Below are 26,014 nucleotides of genomic sequence, written 5' to 3'. Positions count from 1 at the left end.
GCCTCATGGACTTAGTTAGAGGTCAGGGGCCACCTTTCAACATAGTTTGGCACTGATCATGGGAGAGAGTGTACAGCCCAGCAATATGCTAGTAAGAAAAACAGACCTAGGGCAGTAGTGGAAACAAGTCAGGAACCCTTGGGACAAAGACATAGAATGCAAAGGTTTTTCTGTTCTAGCAGAAAGAAGAACAATCTTCAGTTATGATATGAACATAACATGAAAAGGGCACTTTTTTACTATGTACTATGGAAATTATATGTAGAATAAATGGCAAAAACCAATTGTTTAAAATAGCAGAGTGGACGAGGAGGTCAGACCATGGTAATAGTTCAGAACCCCACATTAAATCAAAAATACCCCATTTGAGTTTGGTATTCAAACCTTATGGCTACAATTTTTTTAGTCTATAGATCTGTTTGAGCTCTTTTTGTCTTAAAAGAGCTTCTCGGTCTCCACTCCTCTTCACCTTCTCTTCCACCTTCTCTTTGTGCCAGCTTCTGGAAAGCCTATGGGGACTGGGAGGTCCTTTCTCTTTTGTCTTATGGTGTACCTGTGTTGATTTAACCTAGTCTTCAGGTCCCATGTAGTCTCTCCAATGTAGAGAAGCTGACATGGGCACTGAAGCAGGTAAATCACATGTGTGCTGTCACAGGTGAGGAAATATTCTCTATCTCATATTGATGGTCTGTCCTAAGGATAAGCTATCAATATCTGGATCCTGAAAATCTCTTTAAAGCTAACCTGCCATCTACACTATGATGATATCAGCAGTCTGTCACCTCTGGGATGGCAGTCAGTACTTTTAGAGTACAATATACACAACAGGAAAGAAACCTGTCAGTCATCACCTGAGGGCCAGGGGAGATCAGGAACAGTGAACCCCATTGGACTTAGCTCCCACAAGGCAGCATAGTGCAGGTGGCAGCTTCCCTTTAAGTCAGAGCTGTGTTCACAGAAAGTTTCAATGACCTTGATATGGTAGCATACTACAGCGGTAAAACAACATGTCATAAAAACAAATTGAATGAAAACATACTGTAGGTCTACAGAGGTTAAGTATGGGCCCTTAGAGTTCTATTGGTTTTAAATTGAAAGCTATGTACACCTTCAGAGGCTATTATGCATTTTACTATTTATTAACTAAAAATCATATTTTCAATTGGCCTTTATTAAAAATATTGAGCTATTCTGTCAGAAAGGGTTAACTGTTTTTCCAACTGTGTGACTGGTACTTTCACTTTTACTTTTTGCCAGTCATCTAATAAACTGTATCTCTAAATTACTAAGAGGTCATAAACACTAGGGTAGCCAGATGTCCCTTTTAGGCCGGACAGTCCGGCTTTCAGACTCCCTGTCCTCTGTCCGGCGCAGGGCCTGGACGGACACAGGGATGTCCTTTTGAACAGCTCACTCTCAGATAGCAGCACTGTGCTGTCTGAGCATGAGCTGCAGGGAGAAAGTCACCCTCCCTCCCACCCCTGCAGCTGATAAAAGTTGATTTTTACCTTCATTTTTTTAAATCCCAGTCTGCTGTGGAGTGGGAGGGAGCGTGGCTTAGCAGGACCTGGGGGCTGGGTTTTTAAGTCCGTCTTTTGAGGGTGGCCTAAATGGCCACCCTACCTGTCTCTGAACTGTGACCTTCACAGCACTCCGCTCACTTAACAGTGTCATCCACAGCGCCCTGCCCCTTTGAAGCTGACCTGCAGCAGTGAAGAAAAATAACTGGGTTGTTATGGAAACCATGTTATGTGGAGACTAAGGACCTGTGAGCTTCTATTGGCTGATAAGGGACACGTGACAGTATGTATGGCAGTTGGGATATGAAGAGAAAGACTTACAGACTTCTATTGGCTAATGTGGTTCATGTGATGTGCCATATCTTTATTTTTTGGTGGGGAAATATCTCGGGAACAGTACGTGCTAGAGAGCTGTGACCCTCCACAAGATTTCCAGGTAGCAACGGATGTGTATACCATGTTTCGTTGAAATCGATGGTTGTGTTTTTGAGTGATCGCGGAACATACACAGATACATACATACATACTGTATATACATCTTTCTTTATATATATATAGATATCTCTGCTTTTTCTGAGCTCAGTTTTAGACAGGGGCTGTCTTATTAATGATTGATACCTAGCTATGTATACACACTTATACAGAGGAGGTTGTCAGTCACTGGTCTTTCATCTACTAAGCTCCTAAAAAGCAGAGATTTAAAGAAGTATTACAGTTTTAATGGTTAGATTTATTTCTTTAGAGGATAAGAAATCATATAATTTTTATCGCAGACCTTTATTATAGTTCAAATCAAAATTATTTAAGCTCCATTGGCAATTAGGTTTATTAGCCAACTTTACAAACTTTTATCTGTTTATAATAAATTAATGAAACAATAACAATTTAATCCCTCAACACAAGCAATATAACAAGCGCTTCTCCAAATTCAACAACAAATTACACTTTTAATGATTATAAATTACAGAGTTTTCTGTAATTTGTTTTCCTATACAGCTGTATATCAGTCTGCTCATCTCACTCAGCTCTATAGCATACTGCATGCAGATTGCATGGCATTTCTGGTACCATGTTCTCGTTAAAAAAAGAGATATGTCAATAGTACCAGCTCTAGCTGTGGCCCTGGCAATATCTTATTGTTATAAGTATTGGTATTCTAGTATCTCTATATGCAGTATTCTATATTTAAAAATATATGTAGTTTTTGTTATTGTCATTATGTGTGGCAATAGCCATCAAAAAGAGTCACATCCTTCAGTATCCAATGCACTAGTCCACTATATTTCTTGCATTCTATGACTACTTACTATGCAGTTTGCCTGCCTTGTGGCCTGTTGCCTGGCATATGAGAGTTATAAGGCTTTAAGCATGGTCATGACCAGGTCAATTAAGACATGCATAATTTTTTTCCAATTGGCTTGTGTTCATGTAGTTAACATTTGAACTCATCCAGTGTCTTTACTGTTCATTTGGGATACATCATTAGCCATGGTTAATTATCTCTAGCTTTGGAAACATGATTATTTTCCCCTGTATCTTAAGAACAATAACATTATGAGTAGAGAAAATTAATTATGGTTTTGATCAATTATCATGATCTGCCAAGGCTTGGAAATTTTCCATTTTTAATGAAGCCCTTCTTTTTCCTTTTTTTTTTGTTCTTTACAAAATATTATCATTAGACCCTAAATAATTCAGTTTATGCCTACTAAAATCTAGAACTGTGAATGGCTGTTCCTATTTTTTAGTTATTTTAGTTATATACTATAAAACAAATAACTTGTCAGGCTTTAATCCAAGCCAATAGCTGATGCTATTTATTAACCAGTTCCTGACCAGGCCATTTACCTTCCCCTTCCTGACAGTTTTTTTTTTTTTTAGTACATGCGCCTTTGAAAACCATAACTTTTATCTGTTCTGTTATGTAAAATATTTGCTCTTTTTTCAGTGACACATGGGACTTTGTTCATCTAAATCTTTGGGTTGTCCTCTTTTTTTTTATATTGATGACCTTATCTTCAGGATAGGTCATCAATATCAGATCAGGGAGGTCCGACTCCTGGCACTCCTGCTTATCACCTGTTTGAAGAGACTGCAGCGCTCATACAAGCATTGTCTTCTTTTCACTGATTACCTGCTCACTGTCACAACCACTGTCCACATCACTTTGGCTCCTTCCTTTTCAAGTGAATAGGATGGAGCTATCCCATTGAAGTGAATGTGGACAAGCAGTTATAATTACACCTGCTCACCACTGCAGTTGTGACAGCAAGCGGGTAAGCAATAAAGTGAAGGCAGCGTCTCTTCAAACAGCTGATCGGCAGGGGTACCAGGGGTCGGACCCCTGCAATCTGATTTGATTGATGACCTACCGTATCCTGATGATAGATCGTCAATATAAAATAAAGCACACAATCCTTTTAGTTTTTAATTTTCCAAATGCCAGAACCCCTCCCCACTTTCCCTTGGTGTTCTAAACACTAAAGATAAGTAATTGATTTTCTTTTTTTTTCTTTACCCAAGAGACAACAAAATTTGTTTGAATAATCATTGAGTCAAAAGAAAAAATTCCCATGCTACCGTGTTAGCCAGTAGCAATAAACCAATAATCATTGAGAATCCACCATGAAATCAAAATATACAGTGTGTTATAAAATATACATTTTAGAAAAGGTGTCATACTCATAAATGGGAAAATTACATAAATAACGCTATAAACATACATTATATAAACAGTGGTATGGAAAATTTTGGGCAGCCCCAATCAAATTACTGGAAACAGTTAAAAGGGTATTCCCATTACATACAATAGGGGCATATCGCTAGGATATGCCCCCATTTTCTGATAGGTTGCGGTCCCACCTCTGGACCCACACCTACAACGAGAACGGAGAAGGCAGAACTGTGCCTAGAGGACGCCAGATTTCCCGGGTTCCGTCCACCGCCAAGCGCTACTCCCATAGAAGTGAATGGCAGTGCACCGAGCACATGTGGCCCCTGCTCCCATTCATTTCTATGGGGCAGACGGAAATAGCCGAGCCAGCACTCTACTACTTTCGGTGGCACCATAGAAATGAATGGAGGGCGGCTGCACATGCGCAGTGAGCCCTCTGTTCATTTCCCTGCTCCATTCTCGCTGTAGGTGTGGGTCCCAGAGGTGGGACCTGCACCTATCAGACAATGGGGACATATCCTTGCGATATGCCCCCATTGTGTGTGATGGTAAAACCCCTAAGCAAATTTAAAATAATATAATCTCCAAAAGGCATAAAGTTAAAGATGACACATTCCCTTTGTATTTTAAGCAAGGTTTTACTATGAATCTCACAGTCCCTGATCTGAACATCATAAAAAAAATCTGTGGATAGATCTCAGAAGAGCAGTGCATGCAAGATGGCTCAGGGATTTCACAGAACTGGAAGATTTTTGCAAGGAAAATTTGATGCAAATCCCTCAAACAAGAATTGAAAGACTCTTGGCTGGCTTCAAAAAGTGAATACAAGCTGTGATACTTGCCACAGGGGGTGCTATTGGGTACTAACTATGCAGGGTGCCCAAAGTTTTGCTTTTTTGCTTGTTTTTTTTAGTTATTTTGAAAATGTAAAAGATGAAAATAAAATAAAAAATTGTTTGGGGTTCAAATTCTAAGGGAATGTGTCATCTTTAACTTTATGCCTTTTGGAGATCATTTCATCTTTAACTTGCTTAACTGTTCACAGAAACAGTCATTTTGACCTGGGGTGCCCAAATATTTGCATGATAGTGTGCAAGCACAACCACCATTGATGGATTGCAGGGTGGTAGCAACCATGGAAACGAGCAGTGTATAATGTCATGGAAAAATGAGTCCAGACAAACGAAGCAATATGGATAATGACAATACATTAGTAAGTGGATTGTACTAACTTCCTCTACATAATAAATGCTATTTGCTGAAGTGAGACAACTCCTTTAAGCAATTTTGTTTAGCATTTTCAGTGATTTTTTTCAAATTTCCATGGCAATATCTATATATTTTTTACATTGAATCCTGCAATTTTTACACTGACCAAAAACTCACAAACAATTCCAAAAAAAAATGTTTTTTTTTTGTTTTTTTTTAACTATTTTATTTTCATTTTCAACATACAAAAGATTTTCCATATAGCTCATAAGAAAGAACAGATAACATACATATTGACCGAGTAAGGAAAGTTTACAGGCATTTCATATCTATTTCTTCATTAATCCTATCGATAATCTATCCCTATCTTTATTCTGTTTCTTTTCTCATATCAGCAGTATATATCAGAAAACATTTATCATCCCCTCCCTCTCCCACCCCTACCCCTCCCCACTCTCCCTTGGTTGTCCTGTGGGTTTCAATCTAAAACATTACTTTCCTAATCCATCTTCAGAGGTTTCCAGCCTATTCTTTTGTCTTCGGGTTTAGTCTTCATTTAATCTGTTTCTTCCTTCTTCTTATTATTCCTCTTTACTCCTATCCGTTTGCATTCCCTATCATTTTGTTTTACAGGCATATTCATATCTCTGCACCCTTTCGCATAAGTTTTTACATTCTTCAATGTTTGGTGGTCTATCCGCTCCCCACCCTCTAGCCACTACGACCCGAGCCAACATTAGGTTTTTGGTCCATTTCATTTTATTTTTTCTTACCAACCCACTTTTCCTAATATATCCAAGCACTGCTGTCGAGATCTCTAGTGGCACGGAGCCCCCAGTTGATCTGGTAAGCTCCTGGAATACCTGCGTCCAAAAAACCTGCATAGGGGGACAATACCAGATCAGATGTATAAAATCTGCATTATTCGCCTTACATTTCCAGCATCTGGAGTCCTCTGTTTTATACATTCTACTCAACACCCACGGGGTAATATAAATTCGGTGAAGGATAAAGAACTGTATCAGCCGGTAATTACTCGATAATGTGCTTCCTTTTATACTTTTGTAAATATATCTCCAATCTAAAGTGTTAGAATCCACCTCCAGTGCCCATTTATTTTCACTATTGAATTTAATCACCCCCCCCTAATCCCTTTTTAATTTTTTTTATATATCTGTGAGATTGATATTTTCCTACCGATACTGTAATTACAGAATTCGGCAAATTCTGAGTGTTCAGTAACTAAATACTCTTTATTCTTTGTTGACTCAAAAGCGTGTTTTAATCTGAGATATCTAAACCGTGTGAGGGTATCTAATTCTATACTAAGCCCCATTTCCTCTAATGCCCTAATCTTTCCTTCCACCACAATCTGTGATATGTACTTAATACCATTTTTTTTCCAAAATATATAATCATCTAACCTCTGAAACTCACTTAAATTTAGATTTCCCCATATGGGGGTAATCTTTAGTGAAAAATGTATTCCCAGTAACCTTTTAACTTTAGCCCATACCAAGTGCATCATATTACTGATTGGACATTTCCTACCCTTCAATTTTATAATCCCTGTCTCCAGAAGACTAATCATGTTATATTGGAGCCCTTCAAACTCACCCATCAGAAAGTGACGTATTCGGTCATCCTCTGTCATTAACCATTGAAGCTAGGATGCATAATAATAACCTCTAAAACAGGGAACCGACAGACCCCCATCTTCTTCATCTAACCATAAATATTTTTGTTTCAACCTAACCCTTTTTTTCCCCCATATAAGGTCATTTATCATTCCTTCCAATACATTACAAAAAAATATGTTTAACATAAAAATGTGATGTAGAGAATGGGTCATTTTCTGATGACACATTGCTTTTAAGTCTTTCTGCAATTCTGCATCATAAAATGCAAGTACTGAAAGCCATCCCACAATGACTCACTGACATCTGCTTTGCTTGTACAGTAGTTGTTTATTTGATCCATTGTTCAGATCTGTCCCAGATTGGCATGAAGGTTTCAATTAGCTATGACACACCTCAGCAGACTTTGCTCTCGAGCAAAGACCCCTATGACACACAATATTCCCAGCACAGCCAAAATACCTCCCATGCCATCTACAATGCCCTCAATGCTCCTTATGACAGCCATGATAAATTTCTTGCCAGCTACCATGCCCCCATAGCAGGCACAATGTTTAGGGAAAGCCACAATGCCCTCTATGACAGCCACGATGAACCTATGTAAACTGCAATGTCTTATAAGAGCCACAATGCCTCATATGTCACTAAACCCTACTGACACTATGTCCCCCATGGCTGCCACACCCTTACTCACACGAATGTCTCACAAGTTGTGCAATTGAAACAGTGGGAGAAATTTATCAAGCTGATGTAAAGGAAAACTGGCTTATTTGCCCATAGCAGCCAATCAGTTCCCACCTTTCATTTTCCAAAGGAGCTCTGAGAAATGAAAGGTGAAATTTGATTGGTTGCCTTCTTTGGGATCAACTGGGATTTGTACGTAAAGGGTTGAACTTGATGTACATTTTTAGGCAGCTATTTAACTGTGGAACTATGTAAAGAAGAAAAAAAAAACTTTGCATGTAATCATTCTTTGAGATTCTTATGCAGTCAATTATCAAACTGGTATAAAGTAGAACTGGCTTAGTTGCCAATAGCAACCAATCAGATTCCACCTTTTGTTTTCCAAAGGAGCTGTCAAAAATGAAAGGTGGAATCTGATTGGTTGCTATGAGCAACTAAGCCAGTTCTACTACACCAATTTGACAAAAGACCCCATTAAGTCCTTGAGATATGTGTGATAAAGTAGTGATTATAGGGAGATAATTTTTCTGGCCTTCTGTCCTTTATAAAAATGTCGTTCTCTACCCTGAATTTTCATGTGTGAGTAGATTATTACTTATTTGTACTGTAAAGTGGAATATGGAATACTTTAGGTTTCAGACACATGGTCTGTGTGTCCTTTTATTCTGACTCTGGTAATTAAGTCTAAAACATAGACGTCATCCTAAACAACCCGCATCCCTTAGGCTATACTTTCATGCAAAAAGCAGTTTCAGTATTTAAGTCGTTCATGTCATAAACTGATTTGCACTTTACTAAGTGAAGCAAATTACAATGACACAAGAAAGACTTCGTTTCCATCCTCATAGTAAAGATTAGAGCAGTTTTTTAATAGCATACAGCATTTTATATTTGACAAATGACTACTTTGATGGCTCCAGTTGAAGGTCAAGCCCTTCATCTTGAGTTAATTTATCTAATTACGATCCCACGTCTGTCCTTATAATGCTGATAAATCACTCTATATTTCATCATACAATGTATAGAACCATAGTATTCAAATTGGTCTTTATAGAATCCAAAGAAAAACTGAACAATGAAAGAAAAATCATGTACACAGCTGTAAAATAATGGGTGTCTATTAATTAGATATCGATGGCCTATCTTAGAGATAGGCCAGAAGTAGCAAAACTCTGGACAACCCCTTTAATCCTTTCACTGCCCTACATCACCAAGGGTGCAAAGACTTAAACATTTACTGCCATTGACTCCCATATATGCAGCCATTAACCCCTTCCAGCCATTAACCCCTTCACTGCCATAGAGCACCAGGAATGTAAACAAAAGTCCTCACTGTACCAGACCTGGATGTTGTTTAATTTATATGCCTAGATACTACATGGCCTTCTAGAACTGGCAAATTTATAGTTAATTATTAGGGAGTGGTATGTGAGTATTTATTTGATGCCGTTTGATGCAAAGTAGGAAAGGGTGTCCAGGACCCTAACTGCCCCACTCACTAGCTCTGCAGCTGAATTTTTACACTAGGACCACTGTTCCCTTTAAGTTGAGTGGTCATGCGGCCACACAGTTTCTATAGCCCTGCTGCTCAAAGCCTATGTTGGCCCGCTCACCGCAGTAGACCTTGGTTCCGGCATTCAGGTCACACAGTGCCTGTTACAAGATGCCCAGTCTGGCATTGCACACAATTTTCATTGTGTGCATTGTCAGGGTGGGTGGCCCCAGAACTCAGAACAGGCACAAGTCATGCTGCCCATAATACCTACAATGCAGGTAACATCTTGATGCTAGCTAGCATCAGGACCTTCTGTGCGGGGATCTCAAGGCTTGCACTGCCACCTCCCACTTACAGTTGCTACTGCTACCGGAAGAGGAGAAGGCAGTGGAAGCTCGAACTCCCATGGAATAGGACTCTTGAAAGATGTGAAAGGTGGTCTTTATTGTGTAGCTAGCTCAAATCAATGCCTTTCAGGGACCACAGTCCCCTTCCTCAGGTATGTACAAAAAGCAAGTAACATCTGGTACATTATTTGTTACATAGGACTGCAGGTAACGTGTACTACATTATCTGTATGCAGAGAGCTATTACTGGCTGTGTTATCCATGGTGTTACTCATGTAAGACTTTTAATGCATATCCACAGGAGTCTGATAGATGCAGACGGTTCCATCACAAGTCATACTCTCCCATAGAAGTAAATGGAGAGAATCACACATGTGGAACCACCTGCAGTAGGCAAATTAAATGTTGTTCTAGAGATAGAGTCCACATCTATTGAACTTTTATAGCATACACACAGAAAATTCTGAGATAGGAATACCCCTTTAAATGATGGTCACACTTTATTGTATTGCAGGTTTACCCTATGGTTGCTATATGGGAATGCACCCTTAGTAACAGAATGCACACCTTTCACAATATATCATCCAGCTACCTAACTGCCCTGCTCAGCAACTGCAAAGGCTTAGAGGGAACATTGACTAAGACCCATGAGTCTTTTGCTTACACCCAGGGGCGTAGCTATAGGGGGTGTAGAGGTAGCAGTTGCTACTGGGCCCAGTGGCAAGACCCTTGTGGTGCATAACAACATACCAGTATTATAAAAAAGTGCATGCTGGTCAATTACATCTCTGCCTGGTGGAAAGGGGTTAGGTCAAGAATCTGGCATGTGGACGGGGGTGCCATTTCAATTTTTGCCTCAGGCAGCACTAAGGCAATGTGCTTCCCTGCCCACAAAGCACTAAGGGAAGGGGGGCCCAAGCTGAACTCTATCATTAGGGCCCATGAGCTATGTCTTGCCCTGTCAGTCAAGTGACAGGGGGTTGACTATCCTCATCTTTAGCAACACCATCGCAGGTGCAAATCTCTGCTTGATGAGAAGAATCAATTCGCTCATCTCTATATCAAAAGATTCTAGACTTTGAGGGCCTGCTCCCTTAACATTCCCTTGAACTTCACACAATACAAAAAACTTTTTATAGAAGCAGTTTTAGAATGTCTTGTGCAAAATAAAAACGTATGACTTTAACATACGAACGTGCCAGTTTTTGCCATGATTTTGTTGATGAGTGTGTTTGGACCAAGAAAAAATAAATTCTAGCTCATCCCTTCTAAACCACGGAGAGACCAAATCAACTCTTTAAAGGTGTTCTAATCTGCACATGACCATGCTATGCTCTCTATGTATTTAGATCCAGCTCTGGGTTCTGACAGAAGAGCATCTGACAGTACATCTGGTTCCAGGAAGAAATCATATTGTACAAAGGTTGGCTCTATTTGTTCTAAATAGGGAAACAAATCCGTCTTTACCTCTAGTGGTGATTAAACTGAATCAATGCTTAGCTAAGTATTTTTAGTATTTTGACTACTCTTCTTATGTTATTTTGACATAGTATTATACAGCTTTAGTTATGCTAAAAGACCCCTTTCAAAGCTGGAGATCGAATTTGTAGTCTTCCAGCTGGAGAGAGAGCCCTTCTATCTCTTCCGTTGACGTTTCAGCATCTAATATATTAAACATCTAATTTCCACATAATCTACTCTAAGTATTTAAATAATTTAGAAAATATCTATCAGGGCTCACATGGTGCCCTATCAGAGGGCAGAATGTATTTTCTCTAACTGATGCTCTTTTTGCCTTTTATCCATTCTTTTAATCTTACACTTTTTCGTCTACTGGTTCTCAGAACATGTTCAGGGCTACAGTAATGTTTTAAAACATAGATGGCCTGGATAATTTACCCCTTAACAGTATGTTATGGATTACCAAATATTAAGGCACCATTATGTACAGTTGTGGTAGGATGATTGCATAGGCAGAGCTGTGTTAGTTTGATCAGCAGCAGAAGCCTAATAGTTATTGACAGTAAGGTTCCTGCTGCACTAGCCAAGATCCTAGCCATTTAACCCCTTCGATGGGGGCTTCCTTTGTTAGCTCACCACCTAACAGTATAATTTCAGACTGCTGATATGTTACTAAGGGAACCACAGGTCTAACAAAGGCCCCCAGGCCCGAGTTACGGCATAATAATTTGCCTGCCAGCATTGCTCTGATTGGCTATAATGCTTTAGAATACTAAGCATTCCATAGCTAAGACATAGTAAATAAATAATAAATAAAGGGTTTTTTTGTTTTTAAAGTCCCTCTTTAAAATGTGAATGCATACATACCTAGTAAAGATAAGCAAACTGTTTCAGATTCGGTTCATTTCAGGTTTGCCAAATTTTTCAGAAAGTTCAACTCGGACGCAAATCAATTCTACCTGAACCAAAGTTGCCCCAATTGCCTGGAAAATTGTTATATAATACTTGCTTGTCTCTTAGGACTCTTGGGAACTTTTAAGAAGAGATGTTCTCTATTTTTGTTAATTTTTTTAAATGAATTTTTGCTTTTTCCCTCCATTTCGCCCCTCCCTAATCTCTGGAATGCAACAACAGCAAATAATGTCAGAGTGGCACTGACATAGCTATGGGATAAAGTATGGCTGACAGCATCAACGAACAGTGTGTTTAAAAATACGGTGCGCTGTAGCATGTGTTTTTTTATATTCCAAAGCTTCCAAAAATTGTCCCTTAATGAGGGCAAATGGTGTTTAAACACACACTGTGTTAAGGAAAAACACTGTGGTTTGTTGACCAAGTTTCCAAAAATTAGGCGCTAATGGGGTCAGAATGCCTGCCCATATGATATGCACTTGTGTTACTTGTAAGAAGAAAGTGGCTTGTTGGGATCAAGCCTCCAGAAATTATGCGTTAATGAGGGTAGAACGCTAGCCCGTATTTATACAGGCAAGTGATAACTGATAGCAAAAAAAAAAAGTGATTTGCTATGAACCTTTTAATTGAGAGCAGCAGGAGTACAGAGTGGAAAAAGTAAGGTACTAGCGGCATGTGACCGCAACAGTACTGGCAGCAGTAGCAGCATAGCTTGGAACATACAAGACAGTAGATCTGCTGTAGTAGTAGCAGCATTGGTGGATACGTAGCGTTAATAACGGTGGCAGTAGGGGATTAGCAGCGAGGAATGGCAGCTGCAGTGGTGGTGGCAGCAGCCATATGGTACATGTCGGCAGGCAGAGAGCGGCAATGGCATGATGGTAGCAGCTGTACAGTAGTATTACAGTGTATAGAGATTTTTATAGGCATTTTGTTATATCCTGACAGTGGCAGGGAATAATAGATGAAATAGCATGAAAGCCTGAGGGTTTTCAAAGGCTTCCATAACAATTAGTTGTGTTGACCCCACAATTGCATTTGAGAGGTTACAATCAAAGGACAGAGTGAGCTCCCTCCATTGGTCTAACCACTCAGATGCCATAGTCAGTATTGACTGTGGAATCTAAAGGCCCACTATAGGGTTTATTATAATACTGCCATACTAGTGCCGGAGATGGTGCACGCCACATGTGCAGCTCGATACCGCTTGTCCTGGCATTGAGTTAGATTAGTGAACCACATCTCCTAGCTCCTGATAAGGTGTCCACAAAAGGGACACATGAAATGTGTAGAGCAGGATAGAATACTATATCTTAGAAGAGGTTATTTTTTGTCGATCTCCCCCGCACACTCAGGGCTGTGAGCTCATATATGGCATCCAGACCTTGCAATACTATACAATGTTACAGGGTGCTGGGGTATACTGACTTTTTATCAAGTGTATCTTAAAGAACTCAGATCTGAGAACATTTCATTGGCAGTCAGCTCCTCATACTCTTAACACATACTGTGACCTTGTACATTGGGATACTCTTACCCTAGGCAGTGATTATTGATTAATTATCCTATACCAGCGCATTGCAGGTTCATCTATACTCTATATTTAGGAGCTAGGTCTGAATTATTCCACACTTCACTGGGGTCTGTATTGATTTTGAATGCGCCAATATCCATAGAGCGCATTTTCTCAGACCCAAGTATCCTGATATAGTATTAATCAGGCTTGATTATATTATATACTATAACATAGGATATAGGTCCTATCTGCCTGTCTGTAATATATTGTTAGAGGATGATGCCTTTATTTTAATAATAATTTAATTAAAGACTTTATTGTTTTATTTTTGCCATCCTTTACAGGCAGTGAACTATTATTATTTGTGACTGAAAAACACTCCTATATTCTCCATTATTCTATACTGAATATTTATCCAAATTGCCCTAGAATTATATATACACATCTGCACATTTGCACAGTATTGTGTATACTATATATTATAATGAGGATGTAGGCTTACTCGAATCCTTCTGTCTCTTTATCTAATCCCAGACAGACTTGATGATGTTAAGATCAGAGCTCTGTGGGGTCATATCATCACTTCCAGGACCCCTTGCTATTCTTAACATTGAAGATAGTTCTTAGTGACATAAGTTTATGTTTAGGGTGTTATGCTGCTGCAGAATACATTAGGAGCCAATCAGATACCTCCCTGATGGTATTGCATAATGGATAAGTATCTGCCTGTGTTTCTCAGCATTGAGAACACCATTAACCCTGACCAAATTTCCTCCAGGGCAGAGTTCAACTTAACTTGAGGCCCCTGACTTTGTGGAATGTCTGCAGTCAATTCTTCTGCCAACCAAAGTCTGTATATGATCTAAGGTACCTTCTATATTTTGAGCCATGCTTTTGCCATACTAATTAAAGCTAGTCCAGCTACTCACACCCTGCCCTTCCCTATCATTTTAATAGATCTGTTTAAAGGGGCTGTCCCACAAAAAATATTATACAGTTTTCAAACCAGCACCTGGATCTGAATACTTTTGTAATTGCATGTAATAAAAAAAATTGTATAGCCACTGAGTTATTCAATAAAATGTATCTGTATACTTCATTTCTTATTTCTTTGACCGACTCATTAAGAAGGCTGCACATGCTCAGTTTCATCCTTCAACTGCCTCCTAAGTTGTGATAGGGAGAGCATGGACACACCCCCTGAGCTGCAGCAGAAAAGACACTCCTTTGAGGTACCAGCTTGATATAAATCTAGCAGAGCAATGAATGGGGAGATCTCTAGATCCAGGTGAGGTACAGGGTGGATTCTAGCTTTGTTAGAAAGGTATTGTGACGGACTATATGATGTCTGATTTTCAGTTTTTTACATTACTCATGGTATAACTCCTTTAACTATATATCATCCTCATATCCTGGGTATAATCCCTAACTATTGTGTGGGTTGCACAATTAGATACAACCCACGCTAACTGATGTTAGGTGAAGATCAAATAAAGCAACTGAAACTCAAATGTTCATGTAATCTATCTTGAGCAATTGATTTCATCCTTCAGATCCAATGACATTCAATCTGTTGGATTTTGCACTCCTGTTTACCCTCTCTTACATTTTATGTGCCAAAGTAATACCTACACAGGAAATAGATTGTGCATCCCTCTTATGGACAGTTCGTGTATGTGTCAAGTTATTATCACCTTCCACTGAAACAGCATTTGTCTGAGCTAGTTTTCTGCACATCCAGGAGCTGTGCAAGCACAGATGAAAGCAGCACAAAGTACAGTAGAGGCGTGTGGTTGGGGCATGATTTTAGAAAGGGTACAGAACTATTTGTAAGTTGACAATATGTTTCTAACATATTTGACATGATTATACTATATAATCTTTAAAGAGGATAAGAAGGATCATGGTTCCTTACCTCATAGTTAAAAAAATGCACATTTGATAGTGTTATGGCACCTCTTCTTCCTCCCTTCCTGGCATTGGGTGCTGAGAGACTCTGCTACATGCTGGGTGAAATGGTTGCTGAGGTATCTACTGTAGGTCCAATGAATTAGAATTAGATATGTACCCAATGGTTACATTGGACGTGCCTCAGAACCATCTCTGAGTGTCTAACGTGGCACTCAGGTTATGAAAGGTTGAAGGGCATTATTATAGAGGATGCCTTCTTGTAATGGTTAGAGACCTTGGTATCATTAGCTAGATCTCTGCACTGTCCACTTAGGTACTTGCACATTATAATTAGATCTCCTCTAAGATGTCCTTTTGCAAACTAAAAAAAACCCTCAAGTTTGATAACCTGTCTAGGTACTGTAGTCCACCCATTCCCTTATTTACATTGTTACCCTCCTCTGCATCCACTCTAGTTCAGCTTTTTCTTTGTTATGCCACAGGGGTCAAAAACTTTACACAATATTCCATGTGTGGTCTGACTAGTGATTTGTATCAAGACAAGGCAGTGACCGTATATCAAGAACTGTTCAGATATCATACTTTCAACACTCCTTGTTCGTATTTATAACAGAATCTGAAAAGTTATTCTTATGATACACTAACTTTTACTTGCCATGAAATAAAGGTGTATGAGGTTAAGTCTTATATTTAGAACATACAAGATTTTTATCTCTTTCAAATTCAATTTCTTCCCCAACACTTGTTTACAGAGTAAAAGGAAAGCTTTTGTATTATGATTGATTGGACAGAAATCCGTATGACCAGCGGTTCTGTCACAAAATGACATTCATTTATTTTTCTTTATGTACTGTCACCCTTGCCGCCAGTGAATAAATGCTCAAATAAAATAAGAGATCACGCTTGTGTGCTTTGCGGTTTGATGTGGATTAGCTAAATTGAATTGTAAAACCTATTCAATATAGGACGTTTTTTCCTCTGCCATTTAAGAGCACCCTGGAAACAGAAATGGGAATAAGATATCTTATTGTTATCCTTCATACCTTCTGTGGGATATTTTCATATTTTTTTTTGTAACTGCTATGAATCCAGAATAATAGATTAAACTAATAGATTTTAGACTTTAGGTTGGTCACCGACCTTTCAAAAAAGCCTCATTCACATTTCTGTGTCCATTTGACATCTGTGGAAATTCTGTCTGTGTTTCATCCATGGAAATGTTTGTGAAGAATCTGTGTTTGGTCCGTGTGTCAGTTTTTTGCCCTCCGTGTGCCATCTGTAGTCCATGGACAATGCACAGCTGAAAATTGGCATCTGTGGCATGTGTATTCTCTCAAAATGGGCTTAGCAGAAGATGTTACTTTAGCATTGGGAAGAAAGAGGCATGTTTCTCTGATAAGATACATTACAAAGTTTATTATATTCAGCTGTACTATTCATTTATGCAAAACTTGATGAAAGGATAGTGACCATCTAAAAATAATTTGCTGATATAAAAAAGTACTTAAGTCTCATTTGACTTAGTTTATGTGTTACAGTTGTTTCATAATAGTTTCCTCATTGTTAGTTAAGTTGCTCATAGTTTATACTGACTCTCACTTTGTAATAATGGAAAACAGCCAAGCAGCATGCACTCACTCATGTAGTGAATTTGTGTACATTTATCAGTCGACCAAAACTCTTGTCACATTAAGTAATAAAGAATTATGAATATTCTCAATGGCAATTGAATAGAGAAAAGTGTTTTGCAACTCAATCCTGTATGGCACAATTAATATATTGATTTTAGAGCATTAGGAATTTCTATAGATGTGCTCTCTATGGAATATTCTTAAATCATGATCTGATGTGTTTCAGGTACTTGGGGACTAGAGATGAAAAACACTTCTTTAAAGTATGTTAACTTCAAAGGAAATGGAGGAACTGCAGCCACGATCCTTTCACTATCTAATAGTGCTAATAGACACACTGGGTTGAGAGTAGCGTTGAGCGTGAATATTCAAAAAGCGAATTTTTATCACAAATATCGGCACTTTGAGAATTCGCAAATATTTAGAATATAGTGCTACATATTCGTAATAACGAATATATATATATTTTTTAACACAGTACAAATCATGTGATCATCCCTCCCTTCTTCTTGCTTGTAAGCCAATGAGAAGGCTTTGTCACAGCTTCGCAACATCCCTAGCAAGCAATAGAAAAGTTGCCTAACCCACGCCGGTATTTTTTTGCGCGCATTACGCGAATAATACATTGCCGATTTTCGCAATCAAGAATATAATGAATATTCTACAAAATATTAGTAAAATATAGCAAATTCAAATATTGGCCCTGTCGCTCATCACTAGTTGAAAGGGAGTGGGATTGCAGCAGAGGCAGACTGGGAACTGGAAAAAATAGTAAAAGTAGCCCCATTTGTCTGGTCCAAATTGATGGAAGGCAGGGCCAGGAATACCATATTATGGCACATTATACCACCCCAACAGAGCCAAATACCACAGTACATCACAAAATGCTGGCAGCAGCACAAAATGCATCCCCAAAAACTTCCACTCGCAGGATGTGAGGATGGCTCAGGCTGCCCCCTGGGCATCAGCCCACTGGGAAATTTCCCTGTAAGGTCTATGGCCAATCTGCCCCTGGGTTGCAGTGTTCTGTGCTGACTATAAGTGTGCTGGGTTACTATACGCTCACTGTCAGTGCTAAATATTGGCAGTCCTGCTCTCTTCCCTGTCCTCAATAACTAAATGAAAAGCCTAAAGAAGATAGCTAAACTAGCAGAGCTGCCAATGGTTAGCATTGGCAACATGTTTGTTAAGCAGGACCACATCAGAATTATGGCACATAATGGGAGGAAAGGACTGGGGTAGTGACAAGAGGAAGATTGGAAGCCTCTGTATGTTACACACATGTGTCTTCAGTGATCAGTAGAACTGGACTGAAGACAGACTCTACTTAGCAATGCTAAGTTAGAGTGTTGCTGAGGAGACTCTCTGCATCATGTTTTCTATTACAAAGAAACATCTTTCACTATTAAAGTATATTACAAAGATGTTTAACATCCCTGTCCTTGAATTATATTAAAAATAAACTGAGATGACAGTTATAATTTAATGCATCAGCCTTATGACCACTCCTTTTTAATCTGCTGGCCATTTATTAGATGCCGTGCATCCAAATAAAATTTGCCCATTAAACAATGTGTTCCAACATTTGTAAAAACATTTAAAAGTGAACTATTTACACATTTTACTATGACTTAGACTTGTAAGTGAGCAGGTGCAATGCATCTACCTAGCACATTATGTGCAATAAATATCAATACATTAAAAAGATAATTATCTATTAAAATTTATTTGCTGTTTTTATGTAGACAGTTACATTATTTTTACCTCCCTTGTTGGTTCTGCATCAGATGTTCGGTAAATAGTAGTATGGTTCCAATAATAACATAACCTAAAAAAAAAATCTGTATTTTGGTTGGGAAAGGAGGATGTAAAGGGAATATGTAACTCAATTCAAGCCTGCAGCGGAAGTTCCGGCAGAATCCTTAATTGCAGAAACAAGGACAAAATACGAATTCATTCATCAGTATCTTGCCTGGCAGAATGCCAGAAACCCTATGGATCTCATTATAGTCAATAGGATTCATCAAGTGCTGGCAGTGTCCGGCATATTCCGGATTCAGCAGTTTTCTGCTTCTATACTGGAACAGTCATTTTGTTTTAGATAATGAACCGAGCCTAATTGTAATGTTAAAAAGTATGTTACTGTCATGGTCTTACCTTCTTACTGTTCTCCTTCGTTTGACATGTGCTGGCGGCCATCTTGGTTTCTGGGTTTCTTGTAGCCTCCCACCCTGCGGCTTCTCCTTCCCACTGGGAGGAGCTGGATGCCCAGCTCATATATATAGGAGGTCTGTGGCTTCAGTTCCTTGCTTGGTCCTCCTGTGTTCACATGCTTCTAAGACTGCTGCTGCTTCTGGTTCCTGATCCTGGCCTCGTCTGACTACCCCGTTGGTTCCTGATCCTGGCTTCGTCTGACTACCCCGTTGGTTCCTGATCCTGGCTTCGTCTGACTACCCTGCTGGTTCCTGATCCAGGCTTCGTCTGACTACCCTTCTGGTTCCTGACCTCTGTCTACGCAAGACCCTGCTTCGGTTTAGCCATCCGTTTGGACTTTTGCTTACGGCTTGATTTTCAATAAAGCCTTCTTATTTTCCACTTATCTCTTGTTGTACGTCTGGTTCATGGTTCCATGACATTAGGACCAAGCCATGAATTCTGACGGTACAGGGCCATCCTCGCTACCTACGCTGGTTGCCAGACTTGATCAGCAGGATCACCTGTTGGGTCGGTTCGCTGTGGCGTTGCAAACCCTGCTTGAACGCACGGCTCATTTCGCTTCCGTTGCCGATGGGTCGGTTGTCGCTCCTGGGCCCGCTCCTACTGCCGCTCCGGTTGTTGCGCCAGAGTCTACCCCGACACCTGTTGCTGCGCCTGCGGTGTCTCGGGGTATGACCGGTTCTGCCCCCCTTCCACAGCGCTTTGGGGGAGAGCCAACTCAGTGCCGAGGTTTCCTTAACCAGGTGGGCATTTATTTCGAGTTGCTGCCACATGCCTTTCCTACTGAGAGATCAAAGGTGGGCTTCTTGATCTCGCTGCTCTCGGACAAGGCCTTGGCCTGGGCCAGCCCTTTATGGGAGAACAACAATCCGGTGGTTGCCGAGTTTTCCGGTTTTGTTGCTTCTCTTCGGAAGGTATTCGATGTGCCGGCTCGTGCTGCCTCTGCTGCGAAGCTCCTTATGTCCATCAGACAGGGTTCACGATCCGTAGCTGAATACGCCATTGAGTTTCGTACCCTGGCAGCAGAGGTGGGCTGGAATAATGAGGCTCTGGTCGCTGCTTTCTCTCATGGTCTCTCGGATGCCTTGAAGGATGAGGTTGCAGCTAAGGACCTACCAGTGGAGCTCGAGTCTCTTATTTCTTTCCTGATTTTGATTGACACCAGACTCAGGGAGAGACCTTCCTTTAAGGAGAGCCTGCGGAGGTCTTCTAACAGATTGGCGCCTACGTTTGCTGTCCCACCCGTGCCTCCCTCTCCTCCCACGCCTCCTGGGGATGACTTGTCTGGGGGTGAACCCATGCAGCTGGGGTTTGCTCGCCTGTCCGAGGGGGAGAGGGTACTCCGGAGACGCGAGGGCCGATGCATGTACTGTGGTCTCGGTGGGCATTTTCGGTTGGCATGTCCGAACCGTCCGGGAAACGCTCGCACCTGAGATCCTGTCGGGGGCAGATCTTGGGTGGAGTCTCCTCGTCCCCGGTTTCCCGTGTTGACAAACCACTGATCACTGTTGTCCTCTCCTGGGTCGGGGGCTCGGTGACGACCCAGGCGTTGGTGGACTCTGGTGCTGGTGGTTTGTTCATTGATAGTGTGTTCGCTGCCGCCAATTCCATTCCTCTGCAGCCTCGAGGTTCCCCACTGGCTCTTGAGGCGATAGACGGCAGACCCCTTCTGCCGCCACACGTGACTCATGAGACCCTTCCAGTGGGGATAGCCATTGGTGCCGTTCACAGAGAGTCGGTCTGTTTCCAGGTGATTTCGTCTCCACACTACTCGGTGGTCTTGGGGTACCCCTGGCTCCAGAAGCATAATCCGACTTTCGATTGGAGATCGGCCGAGATCCTCTCGTGGTCACCGCAGTGTGGGGCTAGTTGCATCCATGGGCCTGTCAAGTTGCTGTGTACTTCCTCGGACTCTCTGTTGCCTCCTGAATACGAAGAGTACCGGGATGTATTCGATAAGGTGCGCGCGGTTGCCCTACCTCCGCACCGCCCATACGATTGTGCCATAGAGTTACAATCTGGTGCCGTTCCTCCTCGTGGCAAAGTCTATCCACTGTCGGTAGCGGAGAATGAGGCCATGGAGGAGTACGTGAGGGAGGCGCTTTCACGCGGACACATTCGCAAATCCTCGTCCCCGGCAGGGGCTGGATTTTTCTTTGTGAAAAAGAAGGGCGGTGAGTTGAGGCCTTGCATCGATTACAGGGGTCTCAATCGCATCACGATCAAGAACGCTTACCCGATACCCTTGATTTCCGAGCTGTTCGATCGCCTCAAAGGGGCCACAGTCTTTACCAAACTCGACCTGAGGGCGGCATATAACCTGGTAAGGATCAAGGCGGGCGATGAGTGGAAGACCGCGTTTAACACCAGGACCGGTCATTATGAATCCTTGGTTATGCCCTTTGGGTTGTGCAATGCGCCCGCAGTCTTCCAGGAATTCATCAACGATGTTTTCCGTGACCTGTTGCAGCAGTGTGTGGTGGTCTATTTGGATGACATCTTGGTATATTCTGAATCCATGGAGGCCCACATTATGGATGTCAGACGAGTGTTGCAACGGTTACGAGAGAACAGGCTGTTCGGTAAGCTTGAGAAATGCGAATTTCACCGATCCCAGGTAACCTTCTTAGGTTACATCATTTCCGCTGAGGGGTTCTCCATGGATCCTGAGAAGGTTTCGGCTGTCTTACAGTGGCCCCAGCCCAGTGGTCTCCGTGCCCTGCAGCGCTTTTTGGGCTTCGCCAATTATTATCGGAAGTTCATCAGGGACTTTTCTATGCTAGCCAAGCCGCTCACGGATCTGACCAGGAAGGGCAGTAATTTCCAGGTCTGGCCGCTCGAGGCCATCCGAGCGTTTGAGGCTCTAAAGTCCGCCTTTGTGTCGGCTCCGATTCTGACGCATCCCAACCCTGGGTTGCCCTTTGTCCTCGAGGTGGACGCGTCTGAGACGGGAGTAGGCGCCCTCCTGTCTCAGCGTAGAACACCAGAGGGTCCTCTGCTTCCTTGTGGGTTTTACTCCCGGAAACTGTCTTCCGCGGAGTGCAACTATCAGATTGGTGACAGGGGGTTATTGGCCATCGTGCAGGCCCTTAAAGAATGGAGGCACTTGCTCGAGGGTTCGGTGGTTCCGGTTCTCATCCTGACGGACCACAAGAATCTGACCTACCTTTCTGAGGCCAAGAGATTGACACCACGTCAGGCCAGATGGGCTCTGTTCTTGTCACGTTTTAATTACGTGGTCTCCTACCTACCCGGTTCCAAGAACATCAGAGCGGATGCCTTATCACGGCAGTACTCCGAGCTGTCCGGGGAGGAGTCGATTCCGACTTCGGTCATACCTCCGAATCAGATCCTGGCCGCCATTCGCACCAGCCTGACCTCTCCCCTGGGTGAGCAGATTTTGGCGGCTCAATCTGGTGCTCCCTCTGGGAGACCCAACGGCAGGTGTTTTGTGCCTGAGGAGTTGCGCACTCGGTTGTTGCGAACCTACCATAACTCCAAGGCCGCGGGGCATCCTGGAAAGAATCAGCTGTCCTGGGCTGTTTCACGTCTGTTCTGGTGGCCTTCTCTACGTTCCGACATCGCCGCATATGTAGCGGCATGCTCCGTTTGTGCCCAGAGTAAGTCCCCTCGGCACCTTCCATTGGGCCTGTTGCAACCCATAGCCACCGGGGAGCGCCCATGGTCACACCTGGGGATGGATTTCATTGTGGACCTCCCTGCATCCCGAGGCCATACGGTCATTCTCATGATTGTGGATCGGTTTTCCAAAATGTGCCACTGTGTTCCTCTCAAGAAGTTACCCTCTGCACAAGAGTTGGCCACGATTTTCGCCAGGGAGGTCTTCCGGTTGCACGGTTTGCCCAAGGAGATTGTGTCAGATCGGGGGAGTCAGTTTGTGTCCAGGTTCTGGCGCGCCTTTTGCTCCCAGTTGGGGATTCATCTCTCTTTCTCCTCGGCCTACCACCCTCAGTCCAATGGGGCCGCAGAACGATCCAATCAGGCCTTGGAGCAATTCCTTCGTTGCTATGTCTCCGATCACCAAGACAATTGGGTTGACCTCCTGCCTTGGGCTGAGTTTGCCAGGAACACGGCAGTGAACTCTTCCTCTGGGACGTCTCCCTTCTTGGCCAATTATGGGTTCCAACCTGCCGTGTTACCGGAGGTATTCTCTCCCCAGGATATTCCGGCTGTGGAGGATCACCTTTCCGTCCTACGTGCTTCTTGGGTACAGATCCAGAGGTCCCTTGAGGTCTCTGCGCAGCGCCAGAGACTCCAGGCTGATCGCAGACGAGCGCCCGCTCCTTCCTACCAGGTCGGAGACCGTGTATGTTTGTCCACCCGCAACCTCAACCTTCGAGTGCCCACTCCCAAGCTGGCGCCTCGCTTTGTTGGTCCCTTCCGAGTGCTTCGCAGGGTAAACCCGGTAGCCTATGCCCTTGCGCTTCCTCCTGGCATGCGGATCTCCAACGTGTTTCATGTCTCCCTGTTGAAGCCATTGGTGTGTAATCGTTTCACTTCCTCGGTTCCTCGGCCCCGTCCGGTCCAAGTGGGCAATCGTGAGGAATATGAGGTGAGCAATATCCTGGACTCACGCCTGGTCCGCGGTCGGTTGCAGTTTTTGGTCCATTGGCGTGGTTATGGTCCAGAGGAGCGTTCCTGGGTTCCCTCCGCAGATGTCCATGCTCCTGCTTTGCTCCGAGCCTTCCACGCACGCTTCCCTCAGAAACCGTTCCTTACTCCGCGGAGGAGGGGCCCTTGAGGGGGAGGTACTGTCATGGTCTTACCTTCTTACTGTTCTCCTTCGTTTGACATGTGCTGGCGGCCATCTTGGTTTCTGGGTTTCTTGTAGCCTCCCACCCTGCGGCTTCTCCTTCCCACTGGGAGGAGCTGGATGCCCAGCTCATATATATAGGAGGTCTGTGGCTTCAGTTCCTTGCTTGGTCCTCCTGTGTTCACATGCTTCTAAGACTGCTGCTGCTTCTGGTTCCTGATCCTGGCCTCGTCTGACTACCCCGTTGGTTCCTGATCCTGGCTTCGTCTGACTACCCCGTTGGTTCCTGATCCTGGCTTCGTCTGACTACCCTGCTGGTTCCTGATCCAGGCTTCGTCTGACTACCCTTCTGGTTCCTGACCTCTGTCTACGCAAGACCCTGCTTCGGTTTAGCCATCCGTTTGGACTTTTGCTTACGGCTTGATTTTCAATAAAGCCTTCTTATTTTCCACTTATCTCTTGTTGTACGTCTGGTTCATGGTTCCATGACAGTTACTAGGGACACTATAGGGGCACTATAAGGAAGAGAGTTGGAGATAAAGTTTAGTAGATTTTAGAGTTTTATCAGGAAAATCTTGGAATAGAGAGTGAATAAGGGACTGGTCACTGTCTCAGATATTTCAATCTGTTTTCTGGCAAGCTTTTCATTACAAAATGATGCAAGAAACTCATATTTTTTCTGTATGCACAGCCAGCCACCTTTTTTTTCTTCCGTATAAACTTCATAGGCTTATTGCCAGCAAAATGGAAAGGAGAAAGAGCAAAAATTCATAAAAACTATAAAAAAGAGAGAACAACAAGACCTTAGAGTCTGATATACCTATTTTCAGGCCAATGAGTAGAATCAATTTGGCCATGAATTAAATTTTTTCCGATGAATCGGACGTGAAACAAATTTCAAGAAGTTCGTTTAGCTCTAGATTAGATATTACAAATAATATTATGAAGGGTTGTAAAGATTGATAGGGGAATGCAAAGGGATTTGAAGGTAAATACCTACGAAAAGAAATGTTCAGACCTACTGAAATTAAGAGTTTCATATTTAGCATTGGGGTTTTAGATGTTCAAAGGTGAACATTTGCTTAGAGTACGCATGTTTGGGCCTTGTTTGCAAAAGTTTCCTCAAATGCTCCAAAAGATACTGATTGGCCTATTGGTGTCCAATGAAATTGTCCGATTGTGTCTGTGTGTGCATTTAAGATAAATACATTTTATTATGATAATCTCTTTACAACATTACAGATTACGTTAACATTGTCCATCAGTAGTTATTCTAACTAATTTGCTTTCATATTAATGTATGTTGAATTTTAAAATTGAAGCTAGGTTTAACATATTTGTTCCAAACTATTTCATAAGCAGGACACTGCAAACTGTTGTACCTCTTATAGAAGTAGATTTTCTTGAGGGTTTATTTTTATTTAGTTCTATTAATACATGTTATCAATACCAATATTTATTATATTGTATGTACTTAAAATATTTCAGTTGCAAGTTTTACTTTGAGGTTCATTATTCACTGGTAAAAATGTAGCATTGAACCATAAATAACAGGTGATGTTTGTTGACTACGGTATTGTATTGCTTCACCAGATCTTGGAGCACCATTGCAACAAGCTGAGTGCTAAACAACATATTTCAAATGCAACTCATTGACATACTCCCATCGGTCTGCACTGTCTTCCTTGGTGCCTGCTACATCTTAATAAACATTAAATGTTATTTAATCAGTGTGATGACTTCCAGACGCGTCCATATGTCAGAAGAAGCTATTAGGAAACTATTGTTCTCCTTTTTGAAGCCAGCAGAAATATAGCATGTGCTTCACTTAAATTGCAAATATCTGCCTGGTAAGGCTATCTGATATGGGGGTTACATAGTACTTAAATTGCTCAAAGGGTCTTATTAGAAGGGTCTTATTTTTTCATTAACAAGTAGCAAGTGACAATTTAGCGAATCCTCGGCACTCAAGACATTCAATTACATGAAACAATAATTGCTAAATATTTTTTGCTGTTTGCTCGTT

General features: G+C 41.9%; 1 protein-coding gene across 1 annotated transcript in view; it reads left to right on the top strand.

Annotated features, from left to right (window-relative positions):
- LOC122931690 (complexin-1) overlaps positions 1–26,014 on the top strand; it is a 271,534-nt gene that overhangs the window by 56,242 nt on the left and 189,278 nt on the right. The window lies entirely within an intron of this gene.

The sequence above is a fragment of the Bufo gargarizans genome, chromosome 1, assembly GCF_014858855.1.
Source record: "Bufo gargarizans isolate SCDJY-AF-19 chromosome 1, ASM1485885v1, whole genome shotgun sequence".
In the NCBI taxonomy this organism is placed as follows: Eukaryota; Metazoa; Chordata; class Amphibia; order Anura; family Bufonidae; genus Bufo; species Bufo gargarizans.
Note: the sequence above shows the minus strand (reverse complement) of the source record. Positions and strands in the feature narration are given on the sequence as shown.